At 41.9% G+C, this 18,838-nt stretch overlaps 1 protein-coding gene across 2 annotated transcripts in view; it reads right to left on the reverse strand.

Moving 5' to 3' along the window:
* Positions 1 to 18,838, reverse strand: part of GRB10 (growth factor receptor bound protein 10) — a 102,690-nt gene that overhangs the window by 21,517 nt on the left and 62,335 nt on the right. The gene's annotated exons all lie outside the window — the stretch shown is intronic.

The following is an 18,838-nucleotide window of genomic DNA, read 5'->3' on the forward strand; positions in this document are numbered from 1 at the left end:
GTCAAACACACACAATTTTCGTTGCGATCCCATCGGAGGCCTCTGCACATTCACAGAGAAGCAGGCCAAGACCCCAGTGATTAAAAAAGGCTCTCTTGTTCCCCACTAACTTTTTATTGTTTTATGTGGGGAAGTCCCACTTGCAGTTTGCCAGCTAATCAATTACCTAGCACAATCCACACATTTGTCTCCCTGCCCTGACTTCTCTTTTGATCCTAGCTTGAAAGTAGTTTGCAACCAAATATACATACGATGCACATCCTAAATATCAATGGGGATGAGAGAACAAGTCAAGAACCTTCTCCCCCACCTCCTGAATTATACAGATGCTTTCCTCTTTGCATTGTTCTGCTCAAGCGAGAGACACTTCCCGCAAAATTATTTCTCCAGGCAAATGTGCAGGTCCCAGATTTAAATCAACTCCGTGTTTAAAACGCTCCACATACTAGGGAGAGATGGAGAGTCTAACAAAAACCTGGAGGGTAATTCGATATGGAAAATCTTACCTCAACAGCACGTAAAAGGCAGCAGTCGGAAGAACAAGATGGCATTTTAAATGGGGATTGCCTCTTGAGAGTTAGTTCTCTGCCTCCGCCGACCCTCTGCAGCCTGTGGCTGGGCGCCTGGGGTGCCGGCGGCGTCAGGGGCTGCCGTACCCTACCTGTCACGTAGCCCCTGCTATGGGGACTGTTTCTGGGGAGGGAAACAACTCTGCCAGAGCTCCACTCAAAGGGTTACACGCAATCTTTGCGGTAGTGAATCAAACCACACTGTGCAGACCAATCCTAGCCCTCCCTCCGACTGATGTAATCATTTCCCACACACTATCAGACTTCCAAATTATTCCCGCCTCCCCCATCCCCCCCCCCCCCCCCCAAAAGAAAAAAAAAAGAATTACAAAAGAAACGTGGTTTATTTTTATGACGACCTCGGGGCGCTTGAGACCCCTGGGGCGGGCGCGGGGCGGGGAGCCCGGCATGCGTGTGCTGCTGCCCCGGCGCCGGTGCCGGTCCCGCCCGCAGCCCGGCCTGCCCGCGCTGATGTCATCGCCTGCAACTTGGGCACTTGAACTTCTCCGCCGCCGCTCCCCGCCCCGCCCCGCCCGGCCCGGCTCCGCTCCGCGCCCCGGCGGTGCCACCGCGCCGGGGGCCAGCGAGCACGGCCGGCGCCGCCCCCGCTCCCCGGTGCCCCGGCTACGCACAAATTCGAGCCCGGCGAGGGAGGAGTTAAAGCCTCATCCAGCCCAAGTGACTCAAACCCGCGCGTTCAGGAAACGGCTTCATCTGACAGCAGGGATGAGCCAGCTCTTTCAGAAGCGGGCTCTGGAGAGGAGAGGAGGGGGAATCCCGGTTGCTCTAGGGAAGGCACGCGTGCTGTGCAATGTCACGGCAGCACTCCTGCCAGCGTTTAGCCAAGCCAGAGGCATCCGCACACACGCAGGAATTTGTTGGGCGTGGGGGTGCCCCCGTTTTCTGTCCTGCGGGCAAGTCTCTGTTGTGTCGCTAGCGCCGTGCCGCAGCAGAGCCCCGCATCACACCCGCAGCGGTCCCGGCCCGCCCCGCCACTCGGCAGCACGCCCGTGGGACGGGGGGACACGAGTGGATGGATGCCCGAGACACCCCGCAGGCATCGCGCCGCAGTGTGCGAGTGGGGAGCGCAGCTCTCGTGTTCCCTCCCAGGATGGGCAAGCACACAGAAAAACCGGTATGCAACAAGACAGAAAGTAGCTATTTTATCTGTTTCAGCGGGGAATGGGAAGGAATAACACCCGCTTTATTTTTTTTTTCTTCTACTTTTACAGTATAGCCATCGGTTGAACCGAAAAGTTGGTGGTGGAAGAATTAATTTCTACTTTCAGCTTACTCTGTGCACGTAACTGCACTTTCTGTATTGAAACGAAACTATTTTGGATAGATTTCCTGCCTCGGGAACCAACCTGGTGACATCATTCATTCATTAATCACGAGAAGCACAGCTCTGCCTCAGCTTTCAGTGAGGGGAGCCCGAATCAAGAATACGCCGCAGCAATCGCCACTTTTGCAACACCTGGAGGACAAGCCCCGCCTCTTTTCCCTTCCTGCTGGGAACAAGGCAGTGATACAGGACAGACTGCACCTGATCACTGCCAGTGCCAAGTCCCAGAAAAGAGGCAAAGCTGTGCTACTGAAGGTGCCTCTTCAGCCCGTGCAGAATGGAAAAGAGAGAGCTGTAAGACAACCACCACGACACTTTTCCCTGCTCCCAAGCATGGAAAACCTTAATGCCGTGTGGCCACTGGAAGAAAGCTGCAGCTGTCTTTTATGCTCATTCATGCTGTGCTCTCTCAGTATGAAGTAAAGAGGTCATGGGTACATGTTCCACCCTCCCCCTCCTTGCCCAGAGTCTGAGCTGATGCTGATGCCAGCCCCCCCTGAAGTACAACAGCATTTCAAAACTGGATACCCAACGCTGCAGTTTGGCGTGCGACTACTGTAATGCCATGTTCCCTCCTCCGGAGAGCCAGGCCCTGGAGGCAGCACCCACTGTCCCCACACCACAGCCGCTAAGGGAGCTGGGTTACAAACATGGATATGTTCATTGTGGGACCAGTCAGCCCTTGGGGTGTTAACAGTGCCTTTAAAGCCCAGGGACTGGAGTGCAGTGGGTGGGCAGTGTGCACACAGTGAAGAGCAAGTTAACTTCACTGACTATTAATAGTGCTGTGTTTGCCATCAAGGACAGTGCAAGGCCATGTATCACCACTGACATCACAGATATAAAACACTGCATCAGGAGGGGATCTAATGGCCTGAGCTAAACCCTGCCCCAGGGGACGGGAGAGAGGCAGGAGTGAGATGAAACCGTGTGCCTCTGCAGAGGCAAGAGTGTAACAGCCCCTAGGAGGCTCAGAGGAAGGGAAGGGGATTTTATGCCCCCACACAACGCTGCAGAGTTATGAAGTATAACCACAAATAGGAAACCAGCCTGACGACAAAAGCTTAATCTCCAACTTTCTGACAGTTTCTGCGACAAGAGACGCAGATAACAGTATTCCTGTATCACAGAGGGGACTGCATTTAAAGTCAGTTGGTCAAATCCAACTCTCACTTTTCCTTTCTCTCTCTTCCCCTTCCCCCCCCCCCCCCCACCCCACTTTAAGAGCACTCTATTCAAACTTCTTCCACCAGAAACACTGTTTCACTTCCAAAATTGATTTTGGACTTACAAAGGAAAATGAAGCAGGATTCATTTGAATAAAATACTCCAATAATGAAAACACTTTGCCTGATGAGAGGTTCAAAAAGTTAGTCTGACACTTTTGCCCTGCATCCCTCCGAGAAATGCAGTGAAATGCAACAGCAGACTGCCTGCAACAGTGATTTACAAAAGACCCTAATTACGTCAGCAGCACAAGGCACCTTCTATTCAAAATTAAGGTTAAGAATGCTAAGCCAACCAGAGCACTATATTGGCTGAACATTCAGTGCTTCACAGTGCAAAGGAGCAGATAACAGACTGCACCATTGTTCTGGAAAGAAGTCTTCCCCCAAGCTTTTCTTTTCTTTTTTCAAAAGACAAAAAGACCTAAAAAAATTAAAAATTTAAAAGAACATTAATATTCATCACTTTGGTGATTTCATCTAATGGGTCGAGTATCTTCATGGCTGTTTCATCTCCCAGCCTCAGTTCCTCAACCTCACTGCAATATTTTATGTGTATCACGTAATGAAAATATTTTAGGAATGTGAAGGGGGAAAAAAAACCCAACAAAAAACAGAAAACCCAAAGTCATGTGATGATCACATCATTTCTCCCTACTTTTTACACTATTTCTTTCCTTTTTCTTCAAAACAAAACCTGTGACTATACACAATGATCATAAAAATTCACTCTTTTACATGATGTTATACTGAAAATCTTCAGTGGCGAACAGATCTACATTTGCATTCTACAATCTGAAATCAAGCAGTGTAATTTATATCAGTGCAAACCTTTGTTATCCTGGGTTATGACTCCAAACATAAGGAAGCACCAGTTATCAGAAGGCCCTCTGACTGAAATCTAATAGATAAATGGTTTCAGTACACTTGTTCTTTGATAGTTTCCCTTTATAAGAGATTTAGATCAGAGACTTCACAGAAAGCTATTAAAATACACCGAAGAGTCATTACTAAGAGCTGCACAAACAGAAAATCAGTCCAGCAAGTTTTTTTTTTACTTCCATCCCCCTATTTCACTCATCAAGAGTGTTCAGACATGATAATCATACACAATCAGTGAGGTACATAGAAAGGAAATGGAACTGAAATGTATGCATGTACCTTGCCCAAGCAGAAGCAGCTATTTAACTGCAGAAGGTACCTATGTACCAGACAGGTACTTGCTGTTTTCACTGGAACCCTGTTTTGATGAGATCTTTTTTCTAAAAGCTCTTTATAATCAAAGCTTATCAGCTCACAAGAGCAGTCAGTCACTGGAGGAATGAGGAAGCTTTCAATTAGGATCGGTCAACTCAAAGCTGCTGAAGACTCAAGCTCAGCCTGCAGGCTACCCTTGAACTGCTGTTTGCCTGGTTGAAAAAGCAACAAATGAAGGTTTTGCTTCCTAAAGTTAAAGACCTTTGAAAAAGAGAGGCCTCTAAGCATGCTCTGTGCACACCTGACAGGCAAGCAACTCAGTCAACCACATCTACATGCCAGAGTACCAGCCAATCTCCCTTTACTTGCCCAGCAGCATTAAGGCAGCTTTATAAGACATGGAAATTTCAACTGCTGTAATGAAACAAATATATAGGTCAATCCTATGGTTCTTTTTGCCTTCTCTGTTGCACTGCTCATGCAGGAAAATGGCCCTTCAGACAAACAGCGGTGGTAACAGCAATACATCATGGATAAGATCACTTATACACAAGGCATTTGATAGTGCCTCCTTATAAAACAAAAAAACCTGTGAGGTACGTGATTACTTCTTCCCACCCCCCACATATACACATAAAACCTTTGGAAATGCTGAGGTTAAGGTTCTCATAGCAACATTTACTCTCTCCTCTGGTATATACTATATTTAGGTACACATTTAAAAGCCTATGAACAACAGAGAACAACTGTTGTATGATCAAGATCTTAGTCTACGACTTTCATATACAGAACAGTAATCTAAAAAAAAAACATTTCCACAAACCCCTGCTTTAGTTGGTCATGTTTCAAAACCCTCATTCTGTCCCCCTTCACTGGGCTATTGAATTTTAAACCCATTTCCAAGGGTCAGAGGAATAACCAGTCCTAAAGGGGAATCATAGCACCTTATGTTCAGTGGTCATCAAAACCAATACTGAAGTAATAAACTCCATGAGGGTTGCACCAGCAAGAGAGGTTTTGGGAGTCACAGAGATAGGCAGGGGAGGATTAGCACCGGGTTCAAGTCAGCATTGGTATTGAGAGGGTTAGCTCTTCTGAAGCCATCATATATGAACATCCAGTCACACATCCATCCAGTAATTTTGGAGAGTTACATTCCTTGTGAAAGTAAGGGAGAGAGATGGAGCAACTTAACATCTAAAGCAGATGACCGACTCCTGATTCTGGATTTAAGATGGAAGCCATAAGCTATGCTGGCGAATTCAGGCCACTGTGGTGATTTATCAAGCAAACATTCCTCTGTACTAGCTACATCATGGTTTAACCCTAGCCAACAGCTTAGCCCCACACAGCTGATTACTTACTGCCCCCAGTGGGATGGGGGAGAGAATTAGAGGGAATTACATTAGAAAACTGACAGGTTGAAACAAGGACAGTTTAATCAGGAAAGCAAAAGCCATGCACATGAGCAAAGCAAAACATGAAATTCATTCCCCACTTTCCATGGGCAGGCAGATGTTCTGCCATCCCCAGGAAAGCCCACCATGAGTAAGGGTGATTTAGGAGGACAAAAACCATCACTTCAAATGTTCCTCCCCTTGGCCCCATTCTTCTTCCCCCAGCTTCATATGCCAAGCATGACACCAAAAGGTGGAGGATTTCCCTTGGGTTAATTGGACTCAACTGTCCTGACTCTATCCCCTTGAGCTCCTTGTGTTCCCCTCCCCTCTTTGCTGGAGGGGTGGGGTGAGTACCAGAAAAGACCTTGCCTCTGTGTAAGCACTGCTGAGCAGTGACTAAAACATCTCTGGAATAATCAACACTGCTTTCATCACAAATCCGAAACATGGCCCCATACCAGCTACTAAGAAGAAAATTGACTCTACCCCAGTCAAAACTAGCACAATTACACACTGTGCTTGTTGACATTTGAGCTTAAAGAAATAAGCAAAGTGTGTTACATTGCATGTATACAAAGCATATTTAAAGGAACACATACAATGAGCACACTTGGGGTACTATTAAAGTTTAAAACAGAAATATTGTAAAAACAAGCCAAAGCTTTTCCTCCTCTAATTAAAAACTGCATGTGAAAATTATTATCTGCTGTGCAGGCACTGAATTATCTGCGTCTATCTTCTCAAAACTTAAAACATTTCTTAAATCTAAAAGTACTTCTCTCTGTATAGTATTATATAGCAACTGCATCGAAGCATCTTCAAAAATATCAGCTTTTTACATACAATTGTGCAGAGCACATTTTCAAGAACAAAAGATTTATCTCAATGTGTGTGCACATACTTAGAGGCTGAAGGTTTGGAAACTGTAAGCTGCTACTCTGTAATTTCCATATTTTAAAAATAAATAGAGGAATGCAGTTTTAAGTGATACATACCTACATACAGACAACACATCAATTTTGTGACAGTATTCCCAAAAGCTGTTTCAACTCTTTCCCACTTTGGTTTAATGTTCAAATGTTCAGATAGATCATTTGACCTGTTTGACACTTTCACATCTTCCCACTCAATTCCTCATTTGCCTCTCATTTTTAGGTAAAAGAAAGGAGAAAGACTTTTTCAATCCTTCTAAGAGTAACAATAGGCCTTTATGAATTTTGCTGAAGCTTCAGGGTATTTGCAGAATGCTGGAAGAGAGAAAGCTTGGAAAGCAGTTTGTATAGGCTTTGACAGTCCACACCAGCAGGAAGGGAGTGCAGCAACAGCCAGCTCACTCAGTCCTGGATCTGGGGGTCCAGACTGTTCCAGCATTTTCTGTTAGTTTTGACTCTAAGTCTGTAAATGTGCTCCCTTCTCTCCACACAGCTCCTCCTAACAGCAATTCCTTTTTATGCAAAAATTCCTTCTGGTTTCAAGATCCTTTACATACCTTAAAAAAGACAGTTACAGACACTGTTATACTCCTCTGGTTATGTAATGAAAGGCATTAAATGATTTTGTTGGCATTAACCTTTATCTTACATATATTTTATAGTGCAATTTATCCCTAGATAGTTTGCAATTCTCCTCAGCTGTGCTTACAGAATGCATTATTTATTGTCTGAATTTTGTCCAAGAGAAGAGTTTAGTACAAAACTTCTTGCAAACACAATTTAAATCACTAACAACTCTAGAAAGGGTAATACAAAGAAAAAACATAATAATTCCTTGATTAAATCCTTAAAAGTAACCAAGCTAGTTACTGAGTATTTTAAATTGCTTTGGCATTATAAAATACTCTGCAGAAAAGGAATTATTACCACATCTTCCTTCCTGCACAGGCTTCCAACCACAAAAACCACATTAATTTGAAGCTTGGCAGAGGGTACAACAAAGCTTCAGGGAGTAGCTTCCCATAGGATTTAGTAAAATGGTTGAGGTCCCCAAGACTAGGATGGTTCCTTATTTCCCAGTAGGACACTGTGACAACAGCAGCTGAAGCCCTTGTCATCTAGGGCCCAGGAACCCTATGAGCCAAAAAGCCATTTCAGCACAGGGGTCGGCAGCGTGCAATTGGCTTCTCACTTTGATTTACGATTATCCAAGCAGAACTTCTGCGTAGCCCACAAACCCTCCTCTTCCCTTGCATGTTTTCCTGAGCAGAGGTTGCAGAGCAGACAATAGGAACACCCTTAAGGACTGCACCTAGACGTGGCTCCAGCACTGCATTTGCATCCATGGGTCCAGCCACATATTACTGGGAAAGGGACCAGAGACTGCTTTCAAAGACGTCTTTGGAGACTGAGGATTAGTATTTGAAAATGTACACATTTTTAATGCATGGGCAAACCTTTGGAGTGGTGACTATCTCTTATATGATAAAATGGGACCTTGGGATTTTGATTGTGGTTGATGTAGCAACAGAAATAAAACAAAACAAAAACAGCAGCCCAACAATAGGGGAAAATGCCAAATAAACTGTATTTTGAATGTCCAGATACAACAAAACAAACGCGTTATTTTAAGAACAAGTAGTTACAATTACAAAATTTGTCTTGAACGAACAACCCAATTTACCTAGTCTGGTAGCGGAGGAATCTAAGCTAGCATTAAGATGTAGGGCTGGACAGAAATCAAACTTAGAATGCAATACAGAGTAAGACAAAGATAGACCTTCTTCCCACTCCTGTGTCTTCCTCCATCTTCCCCAAGAAAGTAACCAGAAGGAGTGAAAAAGCCAAGGATTTAAGCACTTGTGAATCTGTTCCCCAGTGCTTTCAAGAGCAGAGTTCCTAAGGTTTCCTCTGCATCCCTGAGGGCTAAAATGAATCTAAAAATATTAATGAAAACAAATTCTTAGCTGAAGCCCCAGCTCCCAGATGTGCTTCAGCGGCATGAAAAAAGTTTTCAGAAACAGATACAGTGATGCACTAAATTAAAAAACACCCAAAGGAATAAAAAAAAAAAAATCAATTATCTATCTTTACAAGAGTTCCTTTATTCCTCACACACACACACACATCCTGATGGAGCAATAACATCCCAAACAGGAAGTTACATCAAAGATGCCAGTAGAGAGGGGGAAGCTGGAAAGCAAAACAAAGTCAACTTTTTAAGAAAAACCTCTCTGAATTCAACATGCGTAGCTTGATGAGAGAAGAATCAAGTATGATATGTCACATGGAGACAAAATACAATGGCTACAACTAACCTAAGTGCGAAAATATGAAGATGAGAACAACTTAGGACAGTGAAAAAGATAATGGCAGCTACTGGTAAAAAGAAGGCAAAACATGGAGAAAGACTCTTCATGAGAACTGACTGTAACCTATGGGCACTCAAGGAATGATGACCATTTAAAGTATAAACACCCAACGAAATTTACAGCACAATGGCTTCCCCGCACTGAAAACCCCAAAGCTCAAGCACATCTTGGAAATACAAATGTCCCACACTCCGACAGCACCAGGCACAACACACAATCATTTTTTCCAGTCGGGCTGAGTTCATACTGCTCTGACAGTAGCAGCAGGGTGCTTTATAAGGAGAGAGTGACAGGCTTAACTCTAGCAGCATGGCAGAGCATCCCTAATGCCCGGCCGTCAGCTGCCTCTGTGCTGTACAGTATTCAGCAATATTGCTTAACTTCCTGTCTCCCAAGCTACCAGCTCTGGAAGCCAGCAATTCCAAGCAGTGAGCATCAGCTAATTGTTGCTGCCTGCAACGTTCAGGATGTTTTATGGGTCAGTTTGTCACATGCACATAATAAATGCTTTTAACAGAGTTGCTCACATTGGGTGGGGAGGGGATTTCTGCACAACTGTGTAAGCATCGATTGTGTGGCCAGAATTAACCCCCTGCAGATCTTTACCCAGGAAAAGTTATGTCAATGGAAGAAGAGAGCTTATGTTATCCTCTCCCCAAGGCATGTGTAATTCTCATTTCCAATTATTTCTTTTACGGGGGGAAAACTGTTCCATGAAACTGCTCTGCTGTTTAATTTTTGGTAGATCTAAGTATCAGAGGAAAATAATGGCGTGATATGGAAAAGTTTACAGGGATGATGTAAGGTCCAGGGTTATGGCACCACGATTAAGCTGGATATTCTATCTTGAATGCAGCTAGCTCCATGCAAATTTCACTCTCTTCCAATGTGCTAAGATTTATTAATTTTCAGTTGAAAAAAGTGAGAAAAATATTGGCATAAACCAAAAACCAGTAATACAAGAGATTTATTAGCATACAGTGTCTAACTACCCCACCCAAAAATACTTCATGTAGAGATCCAAGGTACCAAGAAATGTTTTACATCTCTCACTGCTCTGCTTTACTGCTGCACCCATCCATCCCTGCACACTACAGGAAGATCAACTCTTGAGTTTAAATCCACAGCAAGCATCTCTAACTTATCTATTTCCAAGTTCTCTCTCCAAGGCTTGCTTGAGACCACTTTGCACATCCCTTCCTCCAAGTAGGGGCACCAAAAACGAAAAAACAAACACAAAAAAACCCCACACAACCCAACCCTTTGCTTAGCTTACAGGGACAAATTCCCTGCTGCCATGGTTACCACTCCAACTTCTCCTGTAGAACTAGGAATAAAAAAAATTAAAAAATAATAAAAAAAAACTTCCCTGAGAACAGACGGCTATATGTTAGCTCTCCCTCCCCTCACTCATCATTGTTAGCCACTAAATCAGCTACATCTGGCATATTTAATTTGGACTAAATAAAATGTCACTAATTAAAAAGATGCCGAACAAGCAATCCATGACATTATAGAAACAGCTTGGTATTCAGCCTATTATGAACTGAAAGGAATCAACCAGTTTTTACCAAAAGCTGAGAAACAAAGGCAACTAAATGGTCCTCTATACAATCCTACTTACAACAATGTCCTCCAGCTCTCCCCTATCATCTACATGTACTGAGGTTTCCAGGCATTAATTCCTGGAGCACCAGTGGCTCAAAAGTGAAGTAGTTAGCTCATTATATATTGTATTATACAGCTTGAAGTCTGCAGCATTTATGCCAACTTTTAAAAAGGTTACTTTGCTAAACCGACAATAAGCAAGACATTCAGCAGGCATACACACAAGTTGCTTTAAAGGACCTGTGGCCACATAGTGGATGAACAGTAATAGCCTCTCCTCTCTTATGCTCTTCCCAGTTCTCAGCAGCCTGATTTGAAGTATCACAAACTGCTCCATCCTTTCTCTCTTGCAGCTCCTCTCCTCTGCCTGTTCCTGAAGATTAACATGCCAGCTCTGCATCTCCTGCTGCAGGTCACAGTGCAGAGATGTGAGTGCTGCTTTGTACCAACACTTATTCCAGAGCAGCTCCTCTTACCCTGACATCAATACACCCAGTCCTTCCCATCACACTACAAGCATCTTTCTCCTCTGCAGGTACATCATCACCAGTATTCCACTGCTGCTTATCAAACAGATTTCAGTGCAAAGCTGCACTGAATCATATAAACCTATTTTCACAGCCCTTAAATGTTTTCCATCATCTTTTTTGCCAACTGGTAATCTTTCATTCTATCCCTTGTGACTAGTTGAATAAGCATTTGAGTGATGTTATTTTTAGTGCCTCTAAGGCTGAGGATTTCCCAAGAGAACAGATCATCTTCTAAGTGCTCTGGTCCAGGTTCTCATCATCTATAAATCAGACGACTAGTTCCTCTGTTTTTACTGATATATGTCATAGAACACATATTTAGATGTATTTTGACTGCCATTATTCCATTTTAGTACTGCTCATAATCAATAAGATACAAATATTAAACGTAGAAATCGTTCCACATAAGAATTCTATTAGAATTTACTTTAAAGATATTCAAGCAGATTATGTTGGTAATGCTGGTGCATGCCAGCCAAGCAAAGCTATTACTCTTAGAAACTCAGTAATTTTAAATGAATTAACAGGGAGCTTCACCCTCATAACTCCAAACTTTATTATTAAAGACATGTATGTATAAAGAGATTATATGTTGCAAGATCAACATATCTTAAACTGTTTTATGGGTTGAGGTTTTATTTCCTCATTATAAAAATTTAAGAATGATCACAAGCTCACATAGGGTTGAGGGATGGAAAGGATCTCTGGAGGTTATCTGATCCACCCTGTAACTCAAGCAGGGTCACCCTGAGCCCTTTCTCCGGGACAGCATCCAGGTGCCTTGGAGTATTTCCAAGGACAGAGATTCACAACCTCTCTGGGCTGTGACTGAGAACGGTCAGCCACCCTCACAGTTACAAGTGCTGCTTCACATTCAGAGAGAACATCCATTTGTGCTTGTTACCTTTGTTCCTCCCCCTGGGCATCACTGGAAAGAGCCTGGCTTTGTCCTCTTTGCACTCCCCTTCAAGGTAATTATATAGATTCATAAGATGCTCCTGAGCTTTCTCTTTGGCAGGCTGAACAGTCCCAGCTCTCTCTGCCTTTCCTCACAGCACAGATGCTCCAGTCCCCATATCATCTCTCCAGGCCTTTGTTGGACGTTCTTCAGTATGGCCATGTCTCTCTTGTGCTGGGGAGCCCAGAACTGGACCCAGCAGTCAACATGTGGCCTCACCAGTGCTGAATAAACCTCCCTTAACCCACTGGCGATGCTTTGCCTGCGGCAGCCCAGGATATCATCAGCCTTCTTGGCCACAATGACATATTGCTGGTTCACATTCAACTTGGAGTCCACCAGGACCCCCAGGTCTTTTTCTGCCAAGCTGTTTTCCAGCTGGGTGACTCCCAGCATGTACTGGTGCCTGAGGTTGTTCCTCCAAAGGTGGAGGACTTCACACCAGACCTTGTTAAAATTCATGAGCTTTCTTGCAGCCTGTTTCTCTAGCCTCTAAGCTCTTATACAGATAGTGAAAAGTTACATAACCACAACATTAACTAAAAGCATGAAAAAGATCTAGTTTGATCCTAGTTTAGGAACCCTAAATGGGTCTTTTTGTAGGATTCTTCATCACTGTTTTCCCAAGCCAAGCCAAAGTGGCTCTAAGTTCCCTTTAAGTTAGTGCTATGGTCTGTTTGTCAAAGGCTGATGAACCTAACAGTGTAGGTATAAATAAGAAGTTTTGTGCTGAAATCCATGTCACAATAAAAAAATGCTTCCTCATATAGAACTAGATAACATAATGCCAGAGATCTGTTGCCAAAGCCTGCATGAAAGAAAATGCTACTTCTCCATTCAGCATCTGCTTCAGATTATTTTACATGGAAGTCACTGCTGCTCTGAATTTGTCAGGCACAGTCAGTTTCCAATTAAGCTATCTTATCTTTGAAGTTAATTGGAAGCAAAGCTTTCTCCTCCCTATAGGCATCCCCCTACAAGCAGGTAATCTGAGATAATTTCCAAACACATTCATTCTGTGCTGTCCACCCAATTAAATATCCTACACAAATGCAATCAAAGAGCCTTCTTTCTAATTGAAAAGTTTATGCAACAATTTTCATGAGGATCACATTAACCATTTAAAATAATTACCTGTATTAAAAAGACAATTATATTCAAATAGCTCACATGCCTAGTTTCTTTGTTTAGTGTAAGCAAAAGGGTATGAAAAAATCCCCAGAGGAAAAGCGTAAACATTGGGTGAATCTTCTAAGACAAGAGGCACTCTCTGGAAACCAATTCTGCATGATATTAAGTGGAAAATCTTTAAACAGTGACCTTTCTACTGTAGCTGATCATAGAGAAACCAACCATTTGCAAGACTCCGAAAGGCAATGACAAGGGAGCTGACTCTGTATTTTCATGTGCTATAGATAACATATAAAAGTCACTACCTACAAGCATATTTCCTTCTGCCCCTTTCTCCCTCCTGTCCCTAAATTATTGTCAAGAGGTTAAATAAATCCACCATGCAAAGATACCAGTAACTTTATCTCTGTCCTGGCATGAATGATAATTTTTGTCTCAAAGGATTTTGATGGCTCTGTATTTATACCATGGATCTTCTTTAGGATTATGCTGAGAAAAATCTGGGTCATTGAAATCTTCTTGAACTGAACCACAGAGAAAATGAGAGAGAATATAAAGGCACTGGTGTCAGGTTTATTAAAGGAAAATGCCTTCTCCCAAGCTCATTTCTCCTCCCAGATTGACTGGCAGAAGGCAGATCAACCATTGGACATCTTTCTTATTCTGAAGTTTCTATTTCCATGATTGCATAATTCCATTCCCTTTCAAAATAAGACTTTTTTTTTAAATGCTGTGCACTTGGATCACAGACCCAGCTACATAAGTTTAAGAAAGCTAGCCTCAAAAGGCAAAAGTGCAATTTAGACCAACATATAATGGAGAACATGCAAACTTCTCAGGATCTTAGGGTCATGGGCAACATAATAATTTAATAGTCTCTTCTAGATAAAACCTGAATCAAATATATTTCCACATAAACAGTGTTTTTCCTTTCCCTTCCTTCCCCAGACAGTAGCTTGGGTCTGAGATAAATCTAAATACTAAGATCTGCTTCCCTTAGTCTCTATGCTTATTGCAGTCGTGTATTTATGTAAACTAATAATGTGTACTGAAATATCATTCTATAAATTTCAATATCTAATTGTTCCATTCAGTTACCATGTAGAATTTCATAGGTTAAATACATAGTTAGTTGTACATGTACAACCTATTTTGAAGCGCCCTTTAAAAACATATTGTATTAATAACTGGCAATAATAATATTAACTATTAATTATTACTTCATTTCTAACTGTGTCAAACAAATCTGCTGACTTCAGAAAATCTCACTACTTACCAGTTTCAATTCACTCATGTAGAGACAATTCTACATTGAGTTGTGGCAGAGTTGTGGCAGAGTATAAGGTTTCTTACTGGAGAAACATCTATCTTGCCTTTTGTACAGCACAGAAAAGTATCAGAACACTTGCTTCTTCCACAACTCCCCCATCTTCCTGCACATGATTACACATGGCAAAAGTAGAAATTTTTTGCTATCTGCAGAATATTAACAAAAAATACTCAGTACTGCAACTATTTTTAGTTCAACTGTTGCTTATATGCTCTTCAAATTAACTGACGCTAATCAGACCTAAAGTGTAACTTATAATAAATAAGTGGTTTTGTGGATTTGTTTCCAGAGCTCTGTAGGTTCTTCTTTCAGTGAACCCAGAAAACAACACAAGGTTGCTTGGCTCACATCAACCAAGGCTTTGCCAAGTTGTGCACCCTATAAATTTCACTTTTTAAAGTATAACAAAACAGCTATTACATCAATTTCCTTCAGCTATACCATGAAAACCCCATTTAAAAAAGTGAAAAGGTACATTCCTCTTCGAGTGTGATATAACACACTTCACTTCCATGGACAGTGCCCCATCAAGCCAAATGTCTTAATCTTCTCTGCAGACACCATTATTTTCCATATGTACAAACTGGATTAGATAAATTACCAGGTAGTCTTATTCTGGGTTTCAACATGGAAAGCACCTTGAGATGACAAATTCAGCTGTTTTAGTTAGCTAAAACATCAGAAAGAGATCTTAATGACTTTGTCACAAAGATCATCAGCTGGGGAAATTAAACCTCCTTCCTTCTTCACAAATTGACTCTAGTTTCTTGCATTTGTTTTTCTACACAAAACAAGAGCTCAGGGCAGCTTTCCCTAGTACAAAATCAGAAAGCAAATCAGAGGTAAGTCACTTTCTGAAATGGCAGTCCAGTTCCTCAACCCTCTCCCTTAGAAACTCTTGCTCTTGCTCTCCCCTCAATGGGCTTACTGGCTCTTGAAGAATAGGTATTTCCCCAGCCCACAATCCCATTTATTATTAAATTTTCTTTTTTCCTCCTTGGCATCACTACTGTGTATAAAGTACCAGAGGCTAAAGCTATCTGTCCATGAAAGTCTGTAATCCCTCCCTAATTCTTACCTAAATTCTTCTACTGAAAAGACTACCTCAGATGTCTGAACACTGCACACAGAAAGGAAACTGCTAAACAGATGTGGAAGAGTACTGACTTAACTTTGCACAAAAAGACTGTGATAGGAAACTCAATTTTTCACAAGCCCTTAACAAATGATGGAAAAGAATCAGCCCTGGAGCTGCCAGCATCTCTCCAGATAAACAAACTCTGCCGTTTCTTGCAGAAGTAACTGAGGACATTGGCCATTCAGGCACATGGTCAACAATAATTTCCCACTTAAAAACAAGGCCCAATTTGGTCCTAATAAAACGGCTCGGTAACTTAAGGGAAGGAAAGGATCTTCATGACCCCAGATCACTACCTGGCTTGCATTCCACCTGAACTACACAGAGTTGGCAGTCATTTCAGCTGTCACTAGCCACCTTAGCCAAAGCACATCCTGTCTTCACCAGTCATTTGTGTTCCCACTGGGGTCAACAGAAAGAAGAAGAGGCACTTGTGCAACACATCTTTTATAGCTTTGCTACCCTAAGACAGCATGAAAGCCCTTGAAAGGGACTTCCCTATGTCACCATTAACTGGAGACAAGCAACCCAAATAAGAAGTGAGGAGGAATAGCACACAACAAGGTCCCTGGGTCAGACCATAAGACTCATCAAGCAAAATATGGAATGCAACACCTTACCAAAATAGAACTTGCTGTTGTTTTTGACAGGAAGCAAGCATCTACCTGAAGAAGTCTGTGAACAGAAAGACAGTAAAAGACTGGGACTATCATATCTGAATTTGACAGCCAGGATCTGACAACCTAAGGGTGATTAAACCCAAATCGCTGACAGAGCTTTTATGAGACTATGCACTGAGATTGAGCCAACTTCTGATTTGACCACTCATGTAAGGAAGTCCAACACAAAAAAAGTGGATTACCTTCACCAAGAAATCCCAGTATCATCCTCTGAAGTTAAAGTTTTTTTATCTCCACTTCTGCCAAGCTGAGATTCAAAAAAGGGCTCCTTGGAGGTGGACAAAACAACTATGCTGGATATGTTCATTAGTCTATGTGACATTTTCCAGCAACAAAAAAAAAACAATGCCACTGCACAGCAAATAATATGAAGAGCACAGCCATTCCTACTACTTGTCTTTTGTAGATAAAGACCTCCAAGTTTGTTTTAAATTAATGCACATGTTTTATAATTCAATATGCAATCAATAATCAAAATAGGTATTTAATTCCAGATACTGGTAATTCAGCTACAGTTACAAACTTGATTTACTACCATGTTACACAAAGTCAAATATGTCCTTCAAAAATACTTCTTTATGGTTGTAGTGCAAAAGCAGAATTGCCCAGCATAAAGAAGTACTCTTCACCAACCATCCAAAAGATCTGTTAAGTCACTGTAGGAAAATTTGCCTTGCAAAAGTTTTGCACCAACACAATTAGGTTTGTACAAAAATATCATGGAAGAACTCCTTCCATTTCAGGGTCAGAGTTCTGCACTAACTGCAAGTCTACACCAAGCAATCTGAGCAATCCAGTCAGACTTTAAATACCTTCTCTTCAAATATTTCTAATGTATTTCTTGAAATCAGATCTTAATGGTTTGAAATTTTATATAAATATTGGGTCAATTTGAGAGGAAAAAGAATTACTTTCTCCTTCCCTACATTAATGTATTTTAAAATAAAGAAATTAAGATAATAAATTATTTCCCCCACAATCCATCAGTCCTCACACCTAGATGTTGCCACCAAGTTGCACCTATTATGTTCAGAAAACATGTAGCTGTAGTAGAGATGAACTCAATTACGCAGAAAGCAGAGACTTCTGCAGACTCAAAGAATGCAGTCATTATGAATCATGTCTGACACCATACAAGCTTTTTATATTATTTTTGCTGGAATTTTACTAGGGTCTCCCCTTTCTTAATGGCTAGTATTTGAATGTAGGGCTATTAGCACTTCCAGGCCTCTGGCACAGGGATGAAACAAGCCCTTTCCATGCACACAATCCTTGAGCATTTTGATAGACAAGTTAAACATCACAGCTTTTACAGCTGCACACTGGAGAAAGTTTGGGAAAGAGACAAAGCAGAGAAACTGATGCATGTTTACAGTGCTGTAAAATTTATTTCACCATCATCAGAGCTACTATGTAATTTTATTATTTAAGGGATAAAAGTAACATATAGAAAGCTTCCAATGAAGTTCATTCAACTCTTTCATTTTAGTGATTATACACCATCACAGCAGTCTTTCACCTCAGAGCCATTCAGACATCAATGAATGAGCTGCTGGAGACACCCACAGCCAGCATCTGCTGCACAGTCAATTTCTCTACTCACTGAAAGACTCCATCATGCTGTCTCACTTCTTGCAGGATTTCTTGCTATAACTGAAATCCTAAAAGGTTTCTCTGTGACCTCTGAAGATTGCCCAAGATTGCCATGCTATTTCATGGACACAGAGGGCAAGACACAATGAAACCTTACAGACACAGCAGCTAGCGCAACCTTGGGCAGAGCACAAAGTTATTTTCTTGTTAGCCAGCTAGGCTTAAAGTTCCTCCGTATTACTTGAAGTGTTGCACTTAAGTACAGCTCTAAGCTATGCTTAATTAGGCTGTAAGCAAATGCTCATTTGTAACTTGCATGCAGTGCAACACAGAACTGAATGTTCACTGGGAGAAAAGGGAAATTATACTGAAGGTACATTTGCACAAATATAGCTGGCAGTCTCCTGATTTTCTCCTTATTAATATCCTAGAAAATACTGAAAAATGTGTTACTCTGTACAAATGGCTAGAAATTGATAATCTTTATCCCTGGACTGAATGTGGTGCTCTCACGCCCCCCCCAGCTGACAAGCACTTCACTTCCCTTGGAATGACAGCCTCTCCCTGCAGAAGATGAAAGACTCAGGATTTAGATTACCTTTTCCATGTGTGCAAAGAAACTCCAACAACTCAATGCCAAAAAATAAAACCAAAATCCCCAAGAGACTAGGATGCAAATCATGGTGGGTAAGTATGCTCAAAGAAAAACAAAAGCATAAACCAAAACTTTCACCTAAAACATCGACTGGATCCATATTCAGTAGTAAAATCCAGTCTCAGCACCACTCATGAAGACAAGAAAAGAGGTTCTCAAATATATTTAGGACCT

This window comes from Cinclus cinclus, chromosome 1, assembly GCF_963662255.1.
Source record: "Cinclus cinclus chromosome 1, bCinCin1.1, whole genome shotgun sequence".
Lineage (NCBI taxonomy): Eukaryota > Metazoa > Chordata > Aves > Passeriformes > Cinclidae > Cinclus > Cinclus cinclus.